General features: G+C 42.2%; 1 protein-coding gene across 2 annotated transcripts in view; it reads left to right on the top strand.

Moving 5' to 3' along the window:
- The window catches only part of SETBP1 (SET binding protein 1), a 264,672-nt gene that overhangs the window by 151,062 nt on the left and 89,367 nt on the right, over window positions 1-24,243 (top strand). The window lies entirely within an intron of this gene.

Below are 24,243 nucleotides of genomic sequence, written 5' to 3'. Positions count from 1 at the left end.
AAAATTTGGGAATAAGTTATTAATGACTTTGCTAATCAATATGCAGTGTAAAACACCACTCATTCCTTGAATAAAATTAAATATATGTTCTAAAGCTTTTCTTGCGTAGCTTTTAAGTCAGGAATTGCAGAAATAATATTCATCTTTTCCAAGGAAAACTAGCTTTAAACCAAGACAAAAAATGGGATGTAAGTATTTGGGAAATGTTTTAAAGAATAATTGATTTAAGGAACCAGGGCCACAACTGCTCAAGAAAAAAGAGCAGACAGTGCTTCTAGAAATTCTGGCAGTCTATATGATTGCAAAAGGGAAGCTTGTGCCGTGTCAGCACTGGTTTCTTTATTTACCTTCAGAGACCTTTTTTTTTCCCAATTGTGGAGACAAATGACCCCATACCTCAGAAGTCTCATTGGAGTAATGGGTGTGAAGATACATTTGTACTTTGTGATGTCCTTTGAGATTCTTTGGAAAACATGCTGCATGAAGACTAAATATATATATTTATATTTATATTTATATTTATATTTATATTTATATTTATATTTATATTTATATTTATATTTATATTTATATTTATATTTATATTTATATTTATATTTATATTTATATTTATATTTATAAATTTTTATATTTATTTGTTTAGGGGAATAGGGAATGGATGCCCACATTGCTGTGGAACTGAGAGGAGAGGAATAATTTAGTAAAGGATAAAAAAAAAAAAAAAGATCCAGAATTCTGGGCAAAAAGTCATTGGAAGTGATGGATGAAGGTTTATCTGCTCTTTATAGTGACAGATAAGTAATGAGGTTGAACCACTGTGATATTGTCTGGAAATAGAATAGATGACATTTTTAATAGGCTCAAATTGACTCTTAATAGTTCAGACCATCTGCTGAAACTGTGGAATAATAAAACTGGTACTTTTATTGCGACCTTCTTAAGCACTAAATACTCTGGAAAAGTATGTGGGCATTTCTAAATCTATGTTTTGGTTGGACAGTTTGGATGAAAGTATTTTGCAGTGGGTTTGAGGGTCAGGCTCAGGCCTGGTTGTTATAAAAGCAAACCCAGTGAGATTCCAGCTCTGCTTGCAGGTGCTTAACTTCACCATCCATTTTAAGCCAGTTCCTTAAAAGCTAGAGATAAACAAAAATGCAACACTAATGCTGATGCTAATACTAATAGTGATGATGATGATGATGATGATGATGATAATAATAATAATAATAATAATAATAATAATAATAATAATGCAATTGCAAGTAGTAGTGGTAGTAGTATTTGGTAGGATATGACTCTGATCAGAGTTCTTAGATCAATATATTATCCAAATGATGGATTTATAACAGCATAGTCTGCTCTAGACCAGCACAGTGATAAAAAATCTGTCAACAGACCAAGTTCTTCAAGAGGAATATTCAGTTTGAAGTGGGAGAAACAATGCACACACATTGCAATAAATATGAGCTGAAGAGAGTTCTGTAAGGCAGAGACAGCAGAACTGAAGATGAGGAGAGATTTTTACAGTTTGGGATATCTCTTGTTTGTGTCCATTATGAAACAGCTTAAAATTGGCAGGAACCTTGCTGTTACTAGGTGCATTTGGAAACTGATCATAGAGACATTATCATCATGACATGATTAGCTTTATCTAGTATCTATATATAGCTGAGGGGGCTTTTTATATGGAGATGTTTTCAACTATATTCTTTCACTTTGGCTGTGTTAGATGGAGCTCATGGAAGTAAAAACCTGGACTATCCTTTCTGTTATTGTGCAGTGCAGTAGGCTCCTCATCCATGATAGGATAAATAATGGCAATTGAATAAAGAGAATTAGCACTCGTGCCAAATGGCTACTTCAAGGATGTTCAGTGTTCAGACAACCCCTTCTTTTTGTTGGGTTTTTTGGGGTGTTTTTTGTTGGTTTTGTTTGTTTTTTGGGGTTTTTTTTGTGTTTGTTTCGTTTGGTTTCTGTTTGTTTGGGGGTTTTTGGTTTTGTTTTTTAGTGATTTGATTAACTGCCCTCCTCACTGTCCAGCTTCTACCTGCAAATGCAGGAACTTGTTTGATATTTGGTGTGGCTACTGATTCCAAGATAAATTTAAGTGAACTCCATCCAAAACTATTTCAGATGATGATTGAAACTTGATGGCAATATATATTAATTTATGTTAAAATATATATTTCAATGTCATGGAGCCCACATCCGATACCTTTTCTTCTGGAGGTAATATGAAGAGAAGAAAAAGGTGCTTCTTAGATATTGGAAATTCAGCACTGATAAAAAAATCTCCAATACATTCATGTCCTCTTGCAGTAGAAAAGAAACAAGGTGTGTGTCAGAGTGTTAACTGAAATCCAGTCCTTAGAAGACATTGTTATAATTCAGGTAAGAGGACATCTGCTCCCACTTACTCTCCAGACCTGAGTCAGTTACTTGCCTTCTCTGCCCTCTAGTTTCTCTGCTTCTGAAGGGGTTGTGGCAATATTTATTTTAAAAGATGCCGAGACATTAATTTATTAATATTTGCAGTCTTCTTTCACGTCCCTGGAAAGTTGGGGCATGCAAAGACATTGGTCTTATTGAGGCACGTCCTAGTTAAGCACAAAGATGAAGCACTGCTTCTGCTAGGTGGGTGGAAGTTTGTACAAAGGTCTTAAATTCTGAAAGGGAAAAGGGACCACTCAGGCTTCAGACTTGATGATCTGAAACTGCATCTGCCCTTCCAGAGAGAAAATACAGCAAACTCTTCAAGACAGAAAAGGGAAACAAAATATTAACCAAGGGGAAATTGGAACCAGTGGTGTTTTTTCCAGTCATAGTGGTTAATCACTAAAAGAAGAGGGCAGTGGAAGTGAAGAATTCTTGATCTTCTCATGTCTTGAAGACTGAAGGCCTCTCTGGAGGAAATGTTTTAGACAAAAATTATTAATTTAAAGGGCAGAGGCCTGTTTTGTGGTAGTGCTTACCTTGTGTCCTGGATGAGCCAGCTGCTGGATGAGTTGTATTCCTGCACTGTTGAAGCATTCTGTGTTTTGAAAGGAGGACATAAGAACATTCCCCTCATTTCTTCGGGGGTACAGATGTAGGTAAGGGTGGGCCAAATGCTGTTGTTACTCTGGTATAAGGTTCCAGCAGTCTCACAGATTTTGGTGGAATTGCCATGCTTTACATCTTAAGAATAAAAGCAGAAATGAGCCATTCAGGAAGGATTAATCCAACTGCCACAGCAGTTAGGTTCTTTCTGTTCATCAGATGATAAAGGGAAGCTCTGGAAAGAATGCTATATATCACAGAGCATTTTTAAAGCAAAGACTCTTGGGAAAATCCTTGTCAAGCATGTGGAGACAGTGTTAAAAACACTTTCATGTTTCATTTCTTCCTGTCCTGTAGCCTTCCTGGCGCCGCTCCAAATTCACTTCATCACTTGGTGTTACTTGGTTTAGACCTGTGCCTCTTGTGTACCCTGCTAATAGTGGATTCCTGTGTAGTGTATCCAAATTCCTCCAGTCTAGCCCTGTCACTCAAGATGATGAACCTGTCATCATGCTGGAGGTGTGCTCGGAGCTATGCCCAGCCCACATCTGAGGAGAGCAACTGTGGTGCTCAACAGAGGGTCGTGGCCATCCTAAACAGCCTCCCTTACCAAGGGAAGGAGGGAGTGCCTCTGGCAGGCTCCACAGCACAGGGAAGCCTGCTCTCTTTGTGTGGACCACAGGGAGGAGAGGTGTCCTAGATACCCCAGCCATGCCTGCAATGCAAGAAGGCTTCAGCAGTTGGTGCTGGCTGATCTTGGACCACATATTAGCTAGGAAGCTTTGCAGTGCATCAGTGAGTACACAGAGGCAGAGGGGCTTTATCACTCTTTACATAATTGCAGAGAAGTCAGGTATGACCACACAGCAAGTCTGGGTCCCTGCCAGTTGTCCCTGTTGCCAGTCAGGTCTGTTATCCTGGCCTGGATAGTTACTCCTAAGTGTCCACCAGCAGCTGCTGTCCACAATGGCAGAGCAAGCCTGGCATGTCTCAGTGGTTTGGATTAATCTGTGTTTCAGCAGATTCTGTGAAGCAGAGGGGCTGTGTGGACGTGTGTGCCTGCAGACACCCTGCCCAGATTGGGTCTCTGCGCCACCAAAGACAGCAACATGCTGTCTCCATCACAGTGCAGGCACAGCCTGATGTGCAGAGCAGGGATGGTGCAACCAGATGGCACGAGAAGGATCGGGACTGTCATCACCAGGCAGCTCTTTTTTGATTCCTTACCCTTCCCATTTGTAGGTTGCCATGATTCTGCACCACAGGCTGCTTAGCCATCCCCGTGCCGCAGAGAAACCCCATCCTCCCGGTTAGGGGGCACATGACACCCTTTGCACATCCAGCTATTTCTGACATAGTGGCATGTGTGCTGTCTCAGCCCCTGGTGAGCCTTCTGCCTGCTGCAGCAGCACTCCCAGGGTGCCCGTGGTGTTTGGGTGGTTGAGGTGAGTGTTTACCTGCTCCTTCCCTCGGAGGCACACACCTTGTGGTGAGGGGTTTCCTGTGCAAAGCTTGCCTGGGGGAAATTCTCTGTACACTGAACTCAGCTGTGGATGCAGAGGAAACTTTGCACTTTTGGAGCTCAGGCATGCTTTCAGCTTGTAAAAATGCACTGTCCCACTAAGAAGAGACCCCTTAGGGCAGCTCTGTCTCCAGGAGTGACACACTCCTGCTGATGCCAACAGGAGCTTCACTGGCACCACAGGTATACAGAATGCCTAGGGAGTCTCTCCAGCAGGAAATAAACAGCTTTGGATGACCTGTGAAACCTTGGTTCTGAAAAGGCCTGTTTTCTTCCACTTTACCAGATCTCACTGTGGTCTGATAGATTGTGGACAGTGCAGAAATCTCTTTGTAACTGAAAAGGCTAAAATTCAAAGGTTTGTTTGTTGCTTTTTTTTGCCCCTGAAAGATCTTGATTTTTTGATTTTTTGGTTTTTTTTAAACTGGGATCACCCATGTTTCCAGTCACTGAGGTTGTACCCTTCTTTCAACAAAAAGGAAAATTGGAAAAGGCTGATGATATATATTAGGTGGCTTGAGGATTTGAAAAAATAAAAACATTCAAGGGGCAGTTAAAGCAGTTAAAGCAGTCTTTGAATCAGAGGATCACTGGATTGTTAGGTTGACCCTTAAGATCATCAAGTTGAACCCCAAATCCAGCAGTGCCAGGTCCCTGCACATGTTGGGGGTACCAACATCCTCCTGGAGGTGTGCACCACCACTCAGACTTCCTCACCACTTGAGATGCTCCCTCATTGCTCACTGCTGCTCTGACTGAGGAGCATCATCCCTACTTTGGGGACCCTCTTCTAAGAGGTAATAATTGCCTTTGTCCCAAGGTGGTGCGTCTGTCTGTGAAACACGGAGACATCTCAGGAGATGCAGAACATTTTCCATAGTCTTGGAGATGTTCAACACTGTCTCAAAGTTCTCACCTGACTGCCTCATGCCCAGGGCCTCAGCTGCACCTACCTGGGAGACAGAGCTGGGGCAGTGCCAGAGAATTTTATTTCACCATGGGTTCATACTCAGAAAGTTAATGTTTATTATAAGCATGTGAGGAGCCAAAGCTTTTTGTGTTATTGATGATGAGATCTTGAATGCCATAAGAACTGGCCTTCATTCACTCAGGAAAGCTTCCTAGATACCAATGCTGGGCAAATGAACTGTTGTTTTTTAACTCCTGAGGTTTATTAAACATTAGATTGTAGGAACTGTTACACCAGTCAAAATCTTACAATTGTCTTATTGCACGTTTCCAATTACTGACTGTAGACAACACCAGATGCTTCAAAGGAGCATGCAAGAAAACACGTAGTAGACAATAACAGTAAACATAATTTGATCATAAGAAAAATAGCTTTCATCCACTGTCTGTGCTCAGTGTTTGGCTTGTACCCTGAGACACGACAGTTTATTTTTTATTATACAAACATATTTTAAAATGACAGCAGTTTTAGAAAGAAGGGACTGGAATTTGGGAGGTCTGAATGAGATTTCAGCATTATTCCCTCACAGGAAGGTTGACACAAACCAAATGATGTCATCATTTGATGACAAATGTGTCATCATTTTCATAATTTCCAAGAGCACCTCCATTTCCACAGCTAAATACCACCAGAGACCTTAACACTCCTGAGGTTCCTGAGATCGAGGAACTAAAACTGTTACAAAAGGGCACGGGAAGGTTACGGGAAAAGTCAGATTTGTATCTTAAATAGGAGCAATTATTAAAAGAAGTGAGAGAAGTTAAACCAGTGCAAGGGAACACAATGTGCTGTTGTCTTATTTGGATTGTGTACTCCAGGCACTTGGCAGTGCTTGTGTGTGAACTGATGGGTGTGCAATCAATTTGGCTGTTTTCCCCATGCAGTCCCTTCGGTGCAAACCCTCCGCTTATTTGCATGGGTCCTTCAGTCAGCGCAGAGAAATGTGCACTAAAAACAGAAAGATAAAAATTCCCCAGGCAGCCACTTCAGATCATACTATTCTCTGTTATTATTTTAAAAAGAGGAACACAGAAGTACAAACAGAAGGTCCTTGTTCCGTTCATCTTCCTGCAGATGACTCAAGAAGCTCCTTTTGTCCTTCCTTTGCAAAGAGTGAGTTAGGAAATGAATGACATCTGAAGGCAAGAGCTGGGTTGCTCACCCCAGATTTCATCTGAAGGTCACCTTGCAAGCCTCTGTGGTTCAGAGATGTTTTTATTATTCCTCTTTTAACCTTAGGGGGTTTTTTTATTTTTATTTTTTCTTTCATCTCCCCCTTCCCCCCCCCCTCCCCCCCACTTAAGCTAAATGACAAGTTATGAAACTTTGTGGTTTTCTTGTTCTTAATGTGAGTATTGAAAAATGATAATCTGCCTGGCGCATGTGACGGAGCGCTCCCTCCTCCCGCTCCCAGCTCCCTCCCCGTCAGCTGCTGTGGCTCTTCATCGTGTTTAACCACTCCCAGCTTTCAGAATGCACTGGTTTCCGTTCTCAGACCTCCTTTGTCTCCTCTTGCAGCTGTTTGTTTCGCAGTGTGGTCAGTGTTTGTGCGGTAGATCAAGCCCCACTTCTAAATTCTCGTCTCCTCTCTTCACCCTCCGCGCTCTGACCAGCTCCTGGGGCTGCCAGGGGTTCCCTGCTCGCACTGGGATGTAGGGAGGAAGGGAAACCATTAATAAAGGGTTTAAAAGCAGACTGCAGAGCGGCAGCAGGCTCTGGTGCCACACCAGTCAGAGGGCAGGAGATCCAAACCGAGCCTTGAGGACCTTTTGGCGCGCATTTGGGGAGGTGGTGGATAAATGGTGTGACACGATGGAAAGCGCTCGTTCAAAATGGGAAGGCACCGAGCAAGGCTTCAGGCCACTCTGTTTGGTTTGGGGGTCCTTTTGCCTGACTTAAATGAGCAAGTATCCACTCTGAGGGAGGAAAACTGTCTTTCCATGGAGCCTGTAGTATCAGACTTGTGCTATGAATCAGCACCCAGGTACCACATGAGGGGATGCCCACAGTCTTCTGTAGTGGTACACCAGAAAGGTAATATTTGTCTGCATATCACAGAATCATTTAGGTTGGAACAAAAAGCCCCAAGATCATTGAATCCAACCTTCAAATCCTATTCTGGGCAAGCAGTTGCTAGTTTAAAATACAGATAAACTTCTATGAAGTAACATTTTGCGTGACAATAGTCATAGCTGATCAAAAACAAGTTTAAGAGCCTAGGCGAAGCACAAAGTGTAGGCAAGCCTTAATTTAGAATTTCCCAGATTAGATTTCTTCCCACTCCTGCATAGTGTGTGCACCTAGAGAAAGGACACGACACAGCAGCTGCCAGGGTAGTATCAAATAGAAAATGCTTCTGTGCCAGCGTGCCTTGAATGCAGTTTCCCTTGGAATATTCCACTGTAAATCCACCAACCCCTACAGAATGCACTGGTGGAGAGTTAAATATCTGTTTCCCATACACATTTATTTTCTGCATGAAACACAAGTGACTTTATAGGTTTATCTTTTCTTCCTTTCCTGTGGAATCTCCTGAGTGGGAGTGGGCCTTGTGCACTGCCTTTCGGGTGAGAAATGTGCTTATAGTCCTCCTTTGAAATTGCAGTTACTAAACATCCCATAGAATTATTAATATATTTAATCTGAAGTATTGCTGGAGTGTTCTTCCATTTTAAGAATGGTTTCTAAATGATGTCTAGCAGTTTACACTCCAAGACAGGAAATTTATATATGGAACAAAGCAGTAAGTACTTTTTGTAGTTTATAAGGTGCTACAAAAGCTAATAAAAATAGAAAAGAAATGTTAAATATTCATTATACTGTTACAACCCTCCTGGTTAATGGCAAAAGGCACCAAAATTATTTCATTCAGTAGTGCTTTGGATTTATGCCTGCAGTCTATTGTTTCAACAATGTCAAAAGCTGTGTAGCAACTCTGGTTCATCTGCAGTAGTAACTCAATATTATAAATCTTTACAGGAAAGAAAGAAATATAAGTCCACATATGCTCATTTCAGGCCCTTGTAGGATTAAAAAAATAAAAAAAATAAAAGGAAGAAAGCAAATAGAAGTTAAGAGGGGGAACAACACCGTAGGTATTTATAAAATACTGCCTCTCTTGGCCTTGGTCTATAATTTCCACTTTCAGGCAGTACTGCTCCCTTCTGAATGTTTTATATTCTATATGATCTACAAGAAAGAGTTATGCCATCAAAAAACATGACAATATACATGCCAAGAGTCCAGGTACTCCCATTAGAATAAGTGTGACAGATGTGAAATTTGGGCATCTGATGAACTGGCTAAACCCCTTGAATATTCCTCAAACAAAGAGAAAACAAAGCACCCTCCCCCCTCTAAATAAAACTAATTTCTCTATCAGTAGTCCTGGGAGATAAAGTCTCGTCCTAAAAACAGCTCCCACTGTAACCCAGTCCATGAATCACAGCACTTAAGCCTGAAGAGTCACATTCCATGTTGACACAGACCTTCAGTAGTCCCATTAAATGTAATGGGGTTGCACAAGATGTAAATCACTGTAAAATATGAACCCTGATCTAATTTCTTTCTCTGAGATTAATTACTTCAAAGCCATTGTTTCTTATTTCCTTCTCCTCTAAAATCCTAGAGCAACAGAATTTTTGAGGGGAAATTATTTTATCTATCAATACTCCTGAAAGAAAAGCTGCTGTTGGCTCTCTGGTGCACTTTGAAATTTTACTTTAAAACATAGAAAGAGACTTTTTGTTTGAGACTTTGTGTCAGCTGTGGGGTTTATTGGATAACATACTCGTGGCTGGGATTACTTTGGCAGTGAACTAAACAGGCAAGTACAATTTATGTGTCCATATATTGGGGCATAGTGGGAAATAATGTATGTGTTGTGGTGAAGACCTAGTGGTCTGTTGCATTATTTCCATGGTAATTTGGAGGGAAATGACCCTTCTGATGACAAAATTGAATTATGCTTCTGAATATTTAGTAGGGACCATTGCACCTATTGCAAAAGGGTGACTTGAATGGCCTGAAAGGTCTCTCCAAATGTAATATTTATGACTTGGTGAGGGGTAAATTTCAAGCCACTACCAAAAAAGGATAACACCAATATTTGGAACAACCTGTACACATGTCACTGTATGACAAATAAAAATTAAATACACTAAATCTCACTTTGCCTTCTCATCTACTTCATCTACTATTCCTAGGGAGACATCCCTGTACCCAGTACCAAACATCAAAAAAAGAAAACAAATAAACAAACAAATGAAATTTCAGATCTTGACCATCGCATTTGCACATTGCAATGAGTAACACTCTGCCTTGTACAAAGGCAATTTTTTTCAACCGTGTTACACTGTGACAGAGCATATCTTTTCTAAATAAATAACAAAGGGGTTTTGTAGCACCACATAAAGGGTTAACTACAAAGTGTTTGTAAAGTGTGTTTAAAGGTATTATGGCAGGGTTTTCCCCATACAGAATGTTGCCACAGGCCACTACTTGAAGACAAAAATGTTAGACCATCACATTTTTCCTTACTGGGACCCTCAATAAATGACCACATGGAAACTGAGTCACATGATATTATGGGGATGGTGGGTCAGGCACCCCTATGCTACTCAAAAAACTCAGTATGTCCTTAGAATTGTTTAAAACAATCCCAAAATAGTTCATCTATAGCAGAGGTCGATAATCAGAATATGGGTGGTGATAGCTTGCAGATTTCATCAGTATGTATTTGGGATGACTTGCATAACTGATTCATGGCCCCATCACCCATGATTAATTTGCTATAAAGTTACAGGAATTAGAACCTCTCTCTGGCACTTGGTGAAGCTGGGGCCTTGCAGAAAAGAGCAGTATGTGAGCATGTAATTAAAGCCTGTACCATTAATCTGTTTGCAGAAATGGACTCAGTTGAGGCCACACTCACAAACTCATCAAGTTGTGAGACCTTTCAGGTTCTTGTCTTTGCTTATGTGTAATGTTTTTATGACAGACTTTTAAGTAATTTATTATATATATTTATTGTAATGCTCTGTAAACCAGTGTGATTACTAAAAAGTTTACATGTATAAAAATTTGGGAAAATAATGATAGGTAATGCACAGTTCCTCCTGCATACTGGTTTTCTCTTCTTACATAAGTGATACTACTTCAGCTGCTTTTATAATGTTATTGCCCTTTCCTTTAGTCCTTGGATGCAAGGGGTTAAAGCATTTAATTCAGTTAATTGTGTGTATGTCTGCTGTATTCTGTCTGTAAAGGCCTGGACTAAACCTGATTCCTGTTGTGGTGAGCACTACGAGAGACAGGTCTTGTTCCTCAGAGCTTATAGGCTAAAGCAAAAACAGAGGGATGCAGCAAGAGAAGGGAAGATTATTATTTCTGTCCTTTCTGGACAGAAAGCCACAGAATTTGGGACAACATTCTGCAAAGTTTCAACTTCTTTGGAGAACAGATTTTATCCTTATATTATAGTCCAGCTATAGTCCATGGACATCCAGAGCTCAAATTAGATTTTTCATTGGCCTTATCATCAGCATAAGTCTCTTTTTCTCTCTTACCAACCACTGAAATGCCTCTGGATGACCACTGACTGTGCTCCTGGATCAGGCATCTTGACTCGGGAGCGAGCCCTGCTCCTCTTAAATCCATTTCTAAGCAGGACATGATCTCTTCTGGCATTTTGGCTGGTAACAATAAAGTTCCCTGCTCAAAGTCAAAGAGGGTACAAGAGAATAAGAGGAAACAAGAGGTTTTCTAAATACCTATCCAGTGTCTTAATCACAAAATCTTCTTTCCTCTGAATAAGCTTTTCCTTATCCTTTGGGCTTGATTTTCCAGTAGGTTAAATAAGCTCCTTTATCAATACTTAAACAGGACTTGCCAGCAGCAGATCCACTCTGGCAGAGAGCAACAGTTCTCTTATTTTTAATGGAAATTCCTTCATTTTCCCTTGACAGGGAGGGTGATAGCTAACATGCAACTGTTTTAAACTTTTGAGCATTTAAAGTACAGCAAGCACATGAGAGTAGGTGGGGAGGGGACAACGGCAGTGAGAAGAAAGCTGCACGCTGGCTCACAGTCAAGAGCCCCTTCTCTGATTTCAGATAGATCCAGAGGACTGCCCTACCATAGCTGGAAGAAAGGCTAATCCCTGGGATCATTATATTCACAATCCTGCCTTGTGATCTTTATAAATTTCCCTCTGAACACAGAGGATGAGCATCCTAGTGGGATTGTCAAAACGCTTTTTTGTATGAATGCTGGGTTCAAAAGGAAAAAGAGCACTGTGAAGTGCCCATGAAGAAGCAAGCATCTGAAGGTTTGCCTTATGAAAGATTAATTTGCATCCTACCGTTTTGGTTTTGTTTTGGTTTTCATTTTTTTTCCCCTCGCAAAGTCTGTTTTAATGGTTCATGTTTTAAATGCACACTGTTTAATTATTTATGCATCTTGAGCAGTATTCTCTGGGTTTGGAACTTTTGCCGTGGCACTAACCTTTTTATTTCACACCACTGAAAGCTCATGCTGCACTGTGTACAAAACAGCCTCTAAAGGTCCCCTGGAGAATGCAGAAAGCAAGTGTGTAAGGATTGTTTAAACGTGTGTGTGAGGTGGGTTATTTGCTTGGTTGCTCTCACTGGTGAGCCAGGGAGTGTGGCAAACCCAGCAGCATCCCTGCAAAATGGTTTCAGACCCCAGAATTATATTTTGCCCTGTGATAGTTTTTAATTGTACCTTCAAAAAAAAGTATTTTCTGACCGTTTGTCAGTGCACATGTCCCAAAAAATTATGCATGGATAGGAGTGATTTTAAAAGCACTTGAAGTTTAACAAGAGACTAAGGAGAGAAGAATCACATGGATGTTCCATCCCTGGAAGTGTTCAAGGCCAGGTTGGATAGCGCTCTGAGCAACCTGGTCTAGGGAAGGTGTCTCTTCCCATGGCAGGGTGCTGGAAATAGGTGAGCTTTAAGGTCCCTTGCCACCCAAACCAGTCTGTGATTCTGTCAATCTTTGATTCTTGCTACAGGCTTGATAATGCAAATATATATAATATCCTGGAGTAATGTGCCTACATTGCTAATGCAAGGAAGTTCAGCAATGAGACTCTTATGAGCTCTTACCTCTTCTAGAGACTGTAAATGTGAACTCATGCACACACTGAAGTGCAGCTCAGAGCAGTTCCTGAAAATCACCCTTGCTCAGCATCCGTGGTTTTGGCCATTCTGACCCTGAGAAATTTCTCAAACCTGTGTCAGAGTCACCATGTTTCCAGTATATGCAGTAAAACTCTGCAATGGGATTAAAATAAATTTCTCTGGGAATACTGTTGAAACATGGGAGGGAAGAATGGGAAAGGTGCAGATAGATAACCTTTATTTGTCTCTTCCTACCGTAACACAATTGCTCTCTGTGGCTCTTTCTCTATACTGTAATAATTTTTCTAGTCTTAACTGTTCAGAAAGTGGGTTTCCTGTTGCATTTGTGGGCTGCCCTATAACTTAATACATCTTGCTATCAGCAGGTTCTAATATTAAGTGTGAACTTCCTTTCATTTCATCCCTTTTCTCCTATTTGCATTGTGAAGAGTCAGTTGTCTCTTTAGATGTTGATATCACAGACCTGGGACTGAGAAGAAGGATTTTTCTCAGCCTTTTGGCATTCAGTGGGCTCTGTTTTACTATGGAGATTGCACTGATGTTATTGATTGCACTTGCACTTGAATGTAAAGATTAGCTTAAAGAAGGATAGATGCCTTCAGAGTTCAGTGTTGGCCTCCTGGGGAGGGAAAATTTCTAGATCAAGCCAAAATCGACTTTATCTGAGAGTGTACTGCAATCAGACCTTGTCCCTTTTCCATCTGCAAAGCAATCTGCAGAATCTGGGCAAGTTTTCTCCAAGGGAGATGTCACGGCCTATTGCGAAATAACTCTTCATTTTCCAAAACACTCTTGTAGCTCAATCTTTTCCCATACATGGAGTCTCCTCTCTACAGCACACAGCAGTAATGATACCCACGCTGTATATAGTGTTTGTGGGAGATTTTGAAGGTTTTTCTTTCTTTTTTACTTTTTTTTTTTTTTTAAACTTCTTTTACAAGAAAATGGGATCAGGCACTTTGAAAGCCCTGGTGTTTATTCCGGGAGAAATCCATCCAAGACAAGTGAACCGTCAACACCTACTTCTCAATAAACAACTGTCAGGGTTTTGAGTAAATGAGGGCTGTGTGTGTGGGTGTGTGTGTCTGTTGGTTATTTAATTGCTCCATGAGTCTCCCGGTATCCCTAGTAACTTTCGTGTTTTTATTTGAGTCACACCAAAGCTCAGCAGCGATATTCCCCAAACCATTGCTGCTCCCGAGACTGGATTGTTAGAAAGCAGCCTGGCTTTGTTTGCCACTCATGCTACCTCAGAGTGGGCAGAAAATTCAAACAGGCACCTCTGACCCTTCCTGTGTGCTGCAGAAAGGATTTTGTGCTGCTCTGATGCCTCTGAGGCTCCCTTGCCAACACCTGTGTTAAGCCTTGCTCTCCTGAATGGGCCACGCTTTTAATCTTTACTATCAGGATAAATCGGTTGGAAGTGGAAAAATTTAGCTCTTTTCTTCAGCTCACTAACAAAAAAAGCCACTGTTGCATTAGCTCTTGCTGCTTGCCCAACAAGGCTGGTGTGGCACACGCTTCAGGTGAACTTTGCATCTTGCCTACTGCCTACCTAACCTGCCAGAGAGGGAGAGATTCTCATCTGTGTCCTGAGGTCGCTGCCCTAATAGGACTGGAAATCAGATCACTGGAGCTTAAACTAGGTGACCTGCTCCCCTTACTTCATGGGAAACGTGTTCCTTTTGTTTTATAGCAGTTAGACAGAGTCTTCAGAGGAGGTGGTGAGCTAAGATTGTCAAAATTTAATGGGTTTCATCCAAAGTTTTGTTCTTTTAATGTTTTCCAGTCTGTTTTCCTTTGAGGGAATTGTGCAGATATCCTCACTTCAACAGGACCTCCGCTAGGGTGGGAAAACACATCTTCTGAAATATCTTCTTTACTAAAATCATGACTTACATAATGCTATTATTTTGGCCAGTGCCAAATTTGTGGCTCAGTGTTGCCAAATAACTGAGGAAAACTGTCCCTGCACTCATTGAAGACCAGGAAATGCTGGAGTCAGAAGCAGATACAAGAACACAAAAATTATCTCCAAAATCCTAGATCAGTTAGACCATGCTGACTACCACACTCCTGAGAATTTTTCCTGGTAAAATAGAAAAAAGTGAGAAAAATGATAAATTGGTGATAGAAAGAAAGAAGAGGGCATGTTGGTCCTCTAAAGGATGCCTAAGCAGGGGCCAAGGCTTGGCCCAGCATCAGTGTGGTCAAAATCCACCGACCACATGTGCAGGGAAGCTCCTGCTCCCCATGCCCAGACATCTGACATCAGGCACTGTGCTCTTCCTAGAACTTTTCATAGTTATAAGTTGGGTTTTTTCCCCCAAAAAGCCTGGGGAAGAGGGACCAAGAGTCGAAAATATGTCTGCGGCAGACAATACCTCAAACCACATTTAATCTCAGCAGAGGAAAGCCTTTCTAATCTCACAGCCCTCATCTGCTCTGGTCTTAGAGGACAGAGTAATGAACTGCTCATTAAAGGTGTGGTGATAGGATGAGGCCTCTCTGGAAGCACCACAAGTAGGTCAGAGATGCTCTTGTGGGAAATAACCTACTGAAGAAGCAGAGGGGAAGGGTGCCCAGAGTCACAAGGTGCTGCTGCTCATGTTTGAGTTGCCTTCTTCCTGTGGTCAGCTGTTCTACCCTGTGGTTGACAGAATATCCTTAACTCAAGATTTTACTGATGAGCAAACCTCAAAACACGGAGCAAAGGTTTGAACAAGAAGGCAGAAGTGTGGTCATCTGAACAGCATGACCAGCTTGGATCCTGGTAACAGATTTGTTCTGTTTCCAAATGCACGTTTGTACCATGAGGCATTTTCAGAGGGACTGCAAGGAAATGTGACATCCTGCAAAAAAAAAAAGACTGGGTTTAAATTCAATTGTGGGCATAACTTTGTTTTTTGGATTAGTTTTTAAAATACTACCTTGTCAAGTAGCAGTGAGAAAAGGCACAGAGACTGAGCTGTATCCACTATTATCTCTGCTCTTCCATGTTTGTCTCAAGAAAAGGAAACCAGAAGACCAATTCATATTAAGACTTTGTGATATTATGAGTTGATGGTGAGGAATGAAAAACTCTCTTCTTCAAGTAGGAGGGATGACGTTAGACAACCCCATATAAAACCACAATTTTGTTTTCAAAAAACTACAAGGATCTCTAGGCCAAAAAAAGAAAAAAAAAAAAACTTGGAAAACTTCAATCCTTTTCCATAAACAGGTTGGGCCTCAGTACCTTTTATTGTTCGAGGAATGCTTCCTAAAGACTTTTTTAAGGGCGTAGTTCAGCCCATTTGAGTCTGACAAAGAGCATCAGGAAGGGGATTAAAAGTCTATTACAAGAGACTGAGGTCAGTTAGGCTGTGTGCACACTACCTCCCATTGGATGTCTAGTTTGGGTGCCTAAATTATCATCTCAGGTGACCTGGACAGCCAGCAGGGTGAGTTAGCATCCTGGATGTTGTCTCTGGATGCCTCACAGACCATGGAGGGACACCAAGCTCCTAGACTGGGTGTTGGTGACAGCTTGGTGGCAGAGCCACACTCTGACATCCTTCTGCTCCAACTGATGAGCTGCACCAAGCTTTTCTACAGACAGGGCAGGAGGGCCAGCTCCTGCAGCATTTTAACAAGTGCCATTCCAAACCTGACCACAGTCAAGTCTCATTCCATGCCTGACCAGGGTGCTCCAAACTACACCACGGCAACAAACTCAGTCACGGGGAAGATTTGAACAACAACCTGAATTTATTATTTTTCTTTCAACTTCATGGTTCACTTTCTGTGGTTCCTGAGTTAATACTCTGTTTCTGGAGGAAAGGAGCCCCAAAAGCATGAAGTTTTTGCTTTAATTGCAGCCTTTCCTCTTATCTTGCTCGAAGCAAAGCCCTGGTGAGCAGCAGGCAGCCCTGCTGAGCTGAAGCCTCTGTCTGAAGTGACCCCTCCTTTTCAGACAGGAGATGCACAACAAGTCTGCAAGGGAAGAAAACTTAATTGTGTAGCACATGCTCTAATTTAAGTTGCTGTACATCGCTGGGAGTTTGACCGTAAGAAACACAAGGTCACTTTTTGCTTGCCACAGTATCCTCTGCTTGGTGAGATGATGATATGCCTGGCAGGTTTTCCTGGTGTAATTACCTGAAGGGTGGGTGACTAGGGATCTTCCCCAGGTTTGATTCTGTGAGATTAAAATCCATTCTTTAAAATTAGATGCCCACCAACACACTCATTCGCACGCACACACCGCGGCAGGTAGGGAACTGCAGGTATGCTGCAACAGCAGGTGCGTGGATAATCCATTTCATTATCTCCACAAAGCTAAAACTCTTTAAAAAGAGCACTCTTGTGGGTTTGCAGCGCAGAAATCATAGTCCTGTAGGTATGAGACTTCCTGGAATCCCAGCTGACAGGCCGTGAAAAGGTGCTGCTGTGCTGAAACACAGATCCATGCTATTCCTCCTCTGGCAGACAGGGATTCCAGCTGTGCCTGTAATAGGCACTTTAGATGGCACGTTCAGACTCATGCAGCAAGGCATCAGTTTGTTTGCACTCCAGCCACATATTCATTTACTCAAAGGCATGTTCTTCTAGATTGTAGAATGCCTGGGAAATGTGAACTTGTGGCCTTGGTCATGGGAATCTTCATGGTCATCAGCAAAAATGAGCATGAGGAATACTCACTAAATTCTCCCTTTTGCACTCGTCAAGGAATATGAAATACCTAGGGCGAATCACTGAGCCTGAGTATTTACATCTGTAGGGGGATAATGACTGCTGCTTCTTTCATGAAGTGCTTTGAGATTCATTTAAGATTGACTTTAGGTATAAACCAGGTATTTTTGCTTGGTGTGAATGATGCTGAGATGTAATAAACTTTTGTTACCTGTTTCCTCCTTGGTTTGTAGCCCTCTGCTTCACATGAACATACTAGAACGTTGATTTTACTCACTGAAGTTATATTTTTACAAAAAGTAGTTCCATGGCTCTGTACAGAGAATTCAAATCAATAGGAAAAGAAATTTATGTTCTGGATATATTTGGTAGTAGCTGCCACCAGATGGGAATATAGATGATGAGGAAACTAGAACCTTAATTTTTATTATTTGCTGCTGTAGTCCATCTACCTGAGTGTTTTCCAGTCAATTTTTTTTGTCATACCTCCTGCACCAAAACTGGCACAACACTGCCTTCTCTTTAAATATTCCCTTTGTCAGTACAAGTAAATGCAAAATATGTTACATGTGGGGAAAGGAGTGGCAGGAAGCTCTATTTCACTTCTCTCTTCATCTCTGGAGATATTATAAATGCAAGAAAGCTGACACCCTCAATTATGCCTTACCTATTCCAGAAGAAAAAAAAAGGGGGAGGGGAGGGGCAAAAAAATTTACTGTAAGAAATCTTATGACCTCTAGTCAGGGAAAAAGAGAATTCTCAGATATCCATAACAAGCTGAGGAGTCTGCAGCAGCAGAAATTACAAGTGCTGCACACTGAACTAAATTCTCTGGCACTTTAAAGTGCACATTTCCCAGCTTTGCCCTTTCCACAGTATTCCACAGGGGCCACCCATAGCAACTGCTGATAAGGTCGTGTGCAGGATGGGTGATGAATCTGCCCTGATTTCACAAGGTTGTTGTGTCTGGTACCAGAAAATAGATATCTGTGTATCCTTGAGAGGAATCCTTAAAGGGGGGTTACACAGAACTGTGCGTATTGTCTAGTGGAAAACAAAACAAAGGGGGAAAAACACAGAGGAAAAAAAATAACTACTGCGTATTTGGTAAATATTTAGGATAAAATAGATTTTTTATAAGGATTTTTTAAACAGTCACTGAGTAGTTTTTGCAATAGTGGCTTCAACTTATGCATCACTTTTGTACAGTGGTTTGGGATTTAGCTTTTGCTCTTTTTTCTCCCCACACACCCAAAAAATCCCCCCAAAACACCCTTCAGAACACCAGCTGTGACATTTGGATTGAGGCAGAGGTCTCCAACTGTTCAGAGCTCTGCATTTGTGCTCATGTTTTGTGACTGTGATGCAGCATACAGAAGAGCAGAGAAATTTAAACCAGAAAAGACCAAATCAATATGTTCTTCTATATTTAAAACTGGGGGGGGAAAAATTAAAAAAAAAAATGAAAAAGAGAAAAAATCTAGGCAATGTCTAAAACTGACTCCAGGGTTCTTCACTCTTCACACCCAGCGTGTTTTGGTCTTGCAGTGCTTTAGAGTCATCTTTGAGGCTTGAATCCAGATCAGGTGGTCCTTAGTGCCTCCTTTTAAAGCTCAGAGCCAAATCTCAGCTCTCTGGCGAGGACAGAGCCAGTCTGGAGGAATATTTCACACACATTTGCCTCTCAAAAGTCCATGTTCAGCCAGTTTAGAGGAATGGCAACAGAAATCACAGTAACTTTCCCTGTGCCAGGTTGGTAGCCTGAGAGAGTTGAACTGGTGGATTTTGGCCCCTCTTGTCGTTGCAGAATGAAGTGTGGTGCAACACTGCCCATCTTTTATTCCAGAGGGAACCACGTCTCACTGGGTTTGCCAAGACAGAAAGGCCCTTCCTAATAAATCAACTCTGTCTCACCCGTGGGACACAGTGCTTTACAGCAGCAGGGAATATGGCAAACGAAATGAATTGTTTAAAAATGTGAAATATTCTTTTTGGTCCAAGGATGAGGAGGAATTGTTGGGATGAATCCAGAACTAGGATATGTCTAGGGATGGAAATGGTTCCAGGGGAAGGGAGAAGAGACTCTGAACAGTGAGATTTATTGTGCTGGGATATAGACTCCCAGAAGAAGAGGCTGAAGACACATTGCTGGAATTGCTTAACACCAGGTTGGACAAAACACTGGAGGATTTAGAGAGGTTATATAGTCACAGATTTTTAAGACTAGAAAGAGCCACTTAGTCAAACCTCCTGCATGACTCATACCAGGGGATTTGCCTAAATGCATTCCTGTTCCAAGTCCAATAGCTGTCAGAAAAACACCCAGCCTAGTTTTAAAAGAAACTCTCAGGCCTAGAGAACCCATTGATTTCTGTGATAAGGTGCTTTCATGATTATTTATGCACCCTCCTAAAGTGTGAACCATGTTTGTTATGTCAGCTTTCCTAATTTCTGTGTCTCTCTTAAGCTAAGGACCTTCTGTGGCCCTGCTATCCCCATTTTTTTCATTTCCTTTCATGTGTTCCTCAGATGCTTGTAACACCAGGTTCACCTCTGCTTTAGCCAGTCTCCCTCCTTCCTCAACCAACTCTTGGAAACACATTCTGCCAAACTCTTCCAATCCCAGTCCTCCAAAATAAGCACATTTTGTCAAGAAAGAGGCATTGCTTCCCTCCCTTAGCAATGGGCAAGTGCACTTTGATATCTAAAATGATCCTGCTGCTGGTGATTTACCCTGTTTGCCAAGCTCCTTGGATGGGAGGCTGTACCTCCAGTGCCAGTATTTTTATAGACTTGCTCAACTCAAGCACGCAGTCAGCATTTAGGAGGAAGCAATAGCAGGGCTGGGAATAGTTTTGCTTCATCAACATGTATAGAGAAAAGAAATGTGGTTGAGTGAGTTACTAGAACCACGGCAATTAAAAGGGCAATGCTCAATGTGGAACCACACCATGGCTCTGTCTGCTCTGATGCCAGTCCCAAGGGGAGTGTGTGCACCGAAATCATGCATTTAAGCACAGCTTCAGGGCTGTAAGGGTTTCTCCAGAGCAGATTCTCAGCATGGGACAGGCCACCTTTTTTACCTGGATGCTCTCCTGATGCCAGTTCTGCTCGGGATGCTAATCCCAGGCCTGAATTTAAATTGAAACACTCCATATTTAGCCTGGTGGGTGTGAGACTCAGGGCTCCATTTTACACCTGATTTGCTGGGTGAGAAACTAGAGAAGTTTTGGAGGTCATTTAAGCACTAAGCTGTGTTCAGGGTGTTTTGCTATCCTCCTTTCTAGATCACAGCTCCCTGCCCTTTCTTTTTCTCCTCTTTGCTGCTGTGGATTTATATGTGTAGAAGACAAACCTAAACTTGGTCAGGGCCTTAAAGTGATGATGTTGTGCCTTAATAAAACTGTATTTAGCCTGGTGATACTGTGAAAACTCTTGAAAATATCTTGAAAGTATAAAAGCAAAGGACAATTAAATCTTGGGATCAGCTCCCAAATGGATTTGCGCTGGAGATTCACACTTAATAAAATACAGAAAATTGCATTTTATTTTGGTACATAAATACTGGTAGTGGGGGACTGTGGCATTTAGAAGAGAGAATCACTCCACCAGAAAACTCACTTCAGCAAAATGATGCAGTCCAGTTGAGCCCTTTTTATGATCTGAGAAATGACTGTTTTTATAGCACACTAAATAAAACCTGCTATTTGAGCTGGAGGTTTATTAGTAAAGGTGATTTTTGTCATTGTTGGGGAGCGAGGGGAGGAAGGAGTGATGAGGGATGAACATCAAAGCAGAGATAGGTGTCATTCAGGAAAAGCACAGCAATGTCCAAAAAATGCAGTACCTATCACCATCACATCCCCTAGCACCACCAGAGAGACATTTTATGTCACCATTTTGTTGTTTTTGTTGCTCCAGTACATTACTACAAGCCTAGTTAAATCTCCCCTACTGGGAGACTTGAAATTTCTGCAAAAACATCTCTACAGAAGAGTTATCTGCAGGGAGCCAGATCCAGGGGATGGTAAGATTGGTTCTTATAGGAGAGCAGTCAGATTTAGTCAGGGCAGCCTGTGATTTTGCAGCTGTCCAAAATCACCCTTTCTATGGTCTTGAAGGAGGACTTGCAGCTGAGCATTTTTATTCCCACAGCACATGTCCATGCCCTAGGAGCCCCAGTGAACATCCTTCTCCATATATGTCTTCCATCATTACTTAAAGATCCTATGGATTTGAAATCCCCTGATTGAAGAAAAAATCTTCAACAGTCCATGCCGTAGGAGCCCCAGTGAACATCCTTCTCCCTATATGTCTTCCATCATTACTTAAAGATCCTATGGATTTGAAATCCCCTGATTGAAGAAAAAATCTTCAACAGCTGTGTCACAGGGGCATCATCCCTAGTCCAGAAACAGAGATGTCTGCCATGCTTTGGCCTCTTCAAGGTGTGCCAGGAAGTTTCCCCAGCCATCACTTCCTGGGTTTCTAGGGAAAAGGGGAGAGGGACCACTTTTTATAAGGTAAGAGTGGTGAAAAAGAGCCATGTGTTATGGGGAAACCAGAGCATGAGTCTCCTGCAGCCCCACACATCCTGCTGCCTTTTGCAAATGGAATAGGTTCCACTCCCTGCCTGCTTGGGCTGTTTTAAGGCGTGCACTCAGTGTGCAAGGGAAGGTGAGAGCTCCTATTCCCTTCTGGCAGAAAGGTATGATTTCACTGGTGAAAACAAAGCAGAATCCAGCTTTGCAGTCTGATCTGAGACCAGCTGTTTGGGAGGGTCCAGAGCACCTCCTGCCTCTGGGTGTGTAGTCCCCACTGTGCAGTGGCTCTTTGGTGTGTGCCCAACAGAGCCAGAAATTCACCACGTACGACCTCTCAAGGCAGACTCTGTAAAGGGAAGGAACCTCCCACGGTTTGGTTCAGGTCACTGGAGTTCATCTTTTCACAGTGAATTTGCTGAAGGCACAAGTGATGCTCTCACTGAATTCACGGAACAGGACTCAGATCTTCCTTCAGGGAAGTCTGAGGACGCTGTGTATTTGACCTGTCCTGCAAATTCTCAAAGGGTTTATAACCCAGCTGCTCCTGATAGATGTCCAGGCAGATTTCTGGACTTTTTTTCCAATGCTGTTGCACATTTAATACTTCATGCTAGACCCTAGCTGCAATCAGGATGCTTTGGAAGAGCTAATCTGGCGGTCAGTAACTGCTAAATGAAGTGCATGCTAAAAGAATGATGAGCTAACTGACTGCAGCTCACAGCTTTTATGAGCTTCCCCAAATGCCTGTTTTCAGGTGAATTCAGCATCTCCTTGACATTTAAGGACTCAATTTATAATCAAATTATTTAACTCTAGTGGAAAGAATCACTGGCCTCGATGGAAAAGCCATTTATATTTCTCCCAGCCCTCAGAAAAAAAAAAAAAAAAAAAAAGAGAATTCAAGGTAATGCTGCAATTCCTATATTAAATGAAGGATAAAAGAAACCTTTCAATGCAAATTAAGAACTGCAGGCTTTTAAAAATTATAGCAGAAATTTAAAGTGCACAGCTGTTCACATCCTTATTTCCAGTTTAGCAACCTCAGACATGCTGAGAGCAGCTAGGATGCTGAAGGGCCTTGAGGGGAAGGCAGACAGGATCAGCTGAGGTCACTTGGTCTGTTTGGCTGGAGGAGACACAGGTCAGACCCCAGGGCAGTTACAGCTTCCTCATAAAGAGAAGAGGAGGGGCAGGCACTGATCTCTGTGGTGACCACTGACAGGACCTGAGGAAACGGCCTGAGACTGAGCCAGGGGAGGTTTAGGTTGGATATCAGGAAAGGTTCTTCACCCAGAGGGTGGCTGGGAACTGAAACAGGCTCCCCAGGGAGTGGTCACAGCTCCAACCCTGACAGACCTCGATAAGAGTTCCTACAATGCTCCCAGGCACAAGGAGGGACTGTTGGGGTGTCCTGTGCACGGGCAGGAGTTTGGCTCAATGATTGTTGTGGGTCCCTTCCAACTCACCCTAATCTGTCAGTTTGGGATCCTGGGATTAACGTCCTAGAAAGCACAACAAGTGTTTCAGACATTAGTACCCCTTACTGCTCCCATTTCTGCAGGCCCCAGTCTGTCTGGGGATCCTTCTGCTGTTTTATTTTGGCTGAGCCACTGTACACATGTGCATGGTCCTCTACAGCTTGAAGTGGCAGAGGAAAGTGGAAGAGCAAGAGGAGGTGGAAACTTGGACAAGCAACATCATAGTGACACACTGGTGAGAGCAGGTTGAGCTCCCCAGAATTAACCATTCCTGAAGGGATGGAAGTATGTTTTATACATATGAATAATAAAGCCTTAGTATCACTCCTGCAGGCAGTTAAGTTCATTAGCAAGGGTTGAGAACAAATGAAAGCACTCAGCTCAGCAGAGGTGCCTTGCTCTGCAAGCCCTGGCTTTGTGGATGTGATGTCTGACTAACACTTGCCTAAAACCCTTGCACTGGCTTGAGGCCAAACAAGGACAAAGTAGGGTGATCTCAGCAGCTGAATGGAAAAACTGTATGAGCCCTCTTTTAGCCCACCTTAGCTGGTGCCCAGTTGTTCTCTCCCAGCTGCTTAAACCGAGGTGGCAAACAGTGTTATGGTTAAACACGGTATTTAAACTGCATTGTTATGTCGGTGATGATGGGTTCTTTGTTGGAGATGACAGAAAAATCCCGTTGTTTAGAGTTTTCCCAGACTCTGTGCTTAATACGAAGCTCTGAAAAGCACAGGGTTGTTTAAACATTTGATAAAGAAAATATGTGCAGCAGTGGTCTATTCCACCAGTAAGGAGCAGAGCAGCCTGCAGCGCCAAATCCTACCTTTATAAATTCAACATGTTGCTGCA

The sequence above is a fragment of the Fringilla coelebs genome (assembly GCF_963513975.1).
Source record: "Fringilla coelebs genome assembly, chromosome: Z".
NCBI lineage: Eukaryota > Metazoa > Chordata > Aves > Passeriformes > Fringillidae > Fringilla > Fringilla coelebs.
Note: the sequence above shows the minus strand (reverse complement) of the source record. Positions and strands in the feature narration are given on the sequence as shown.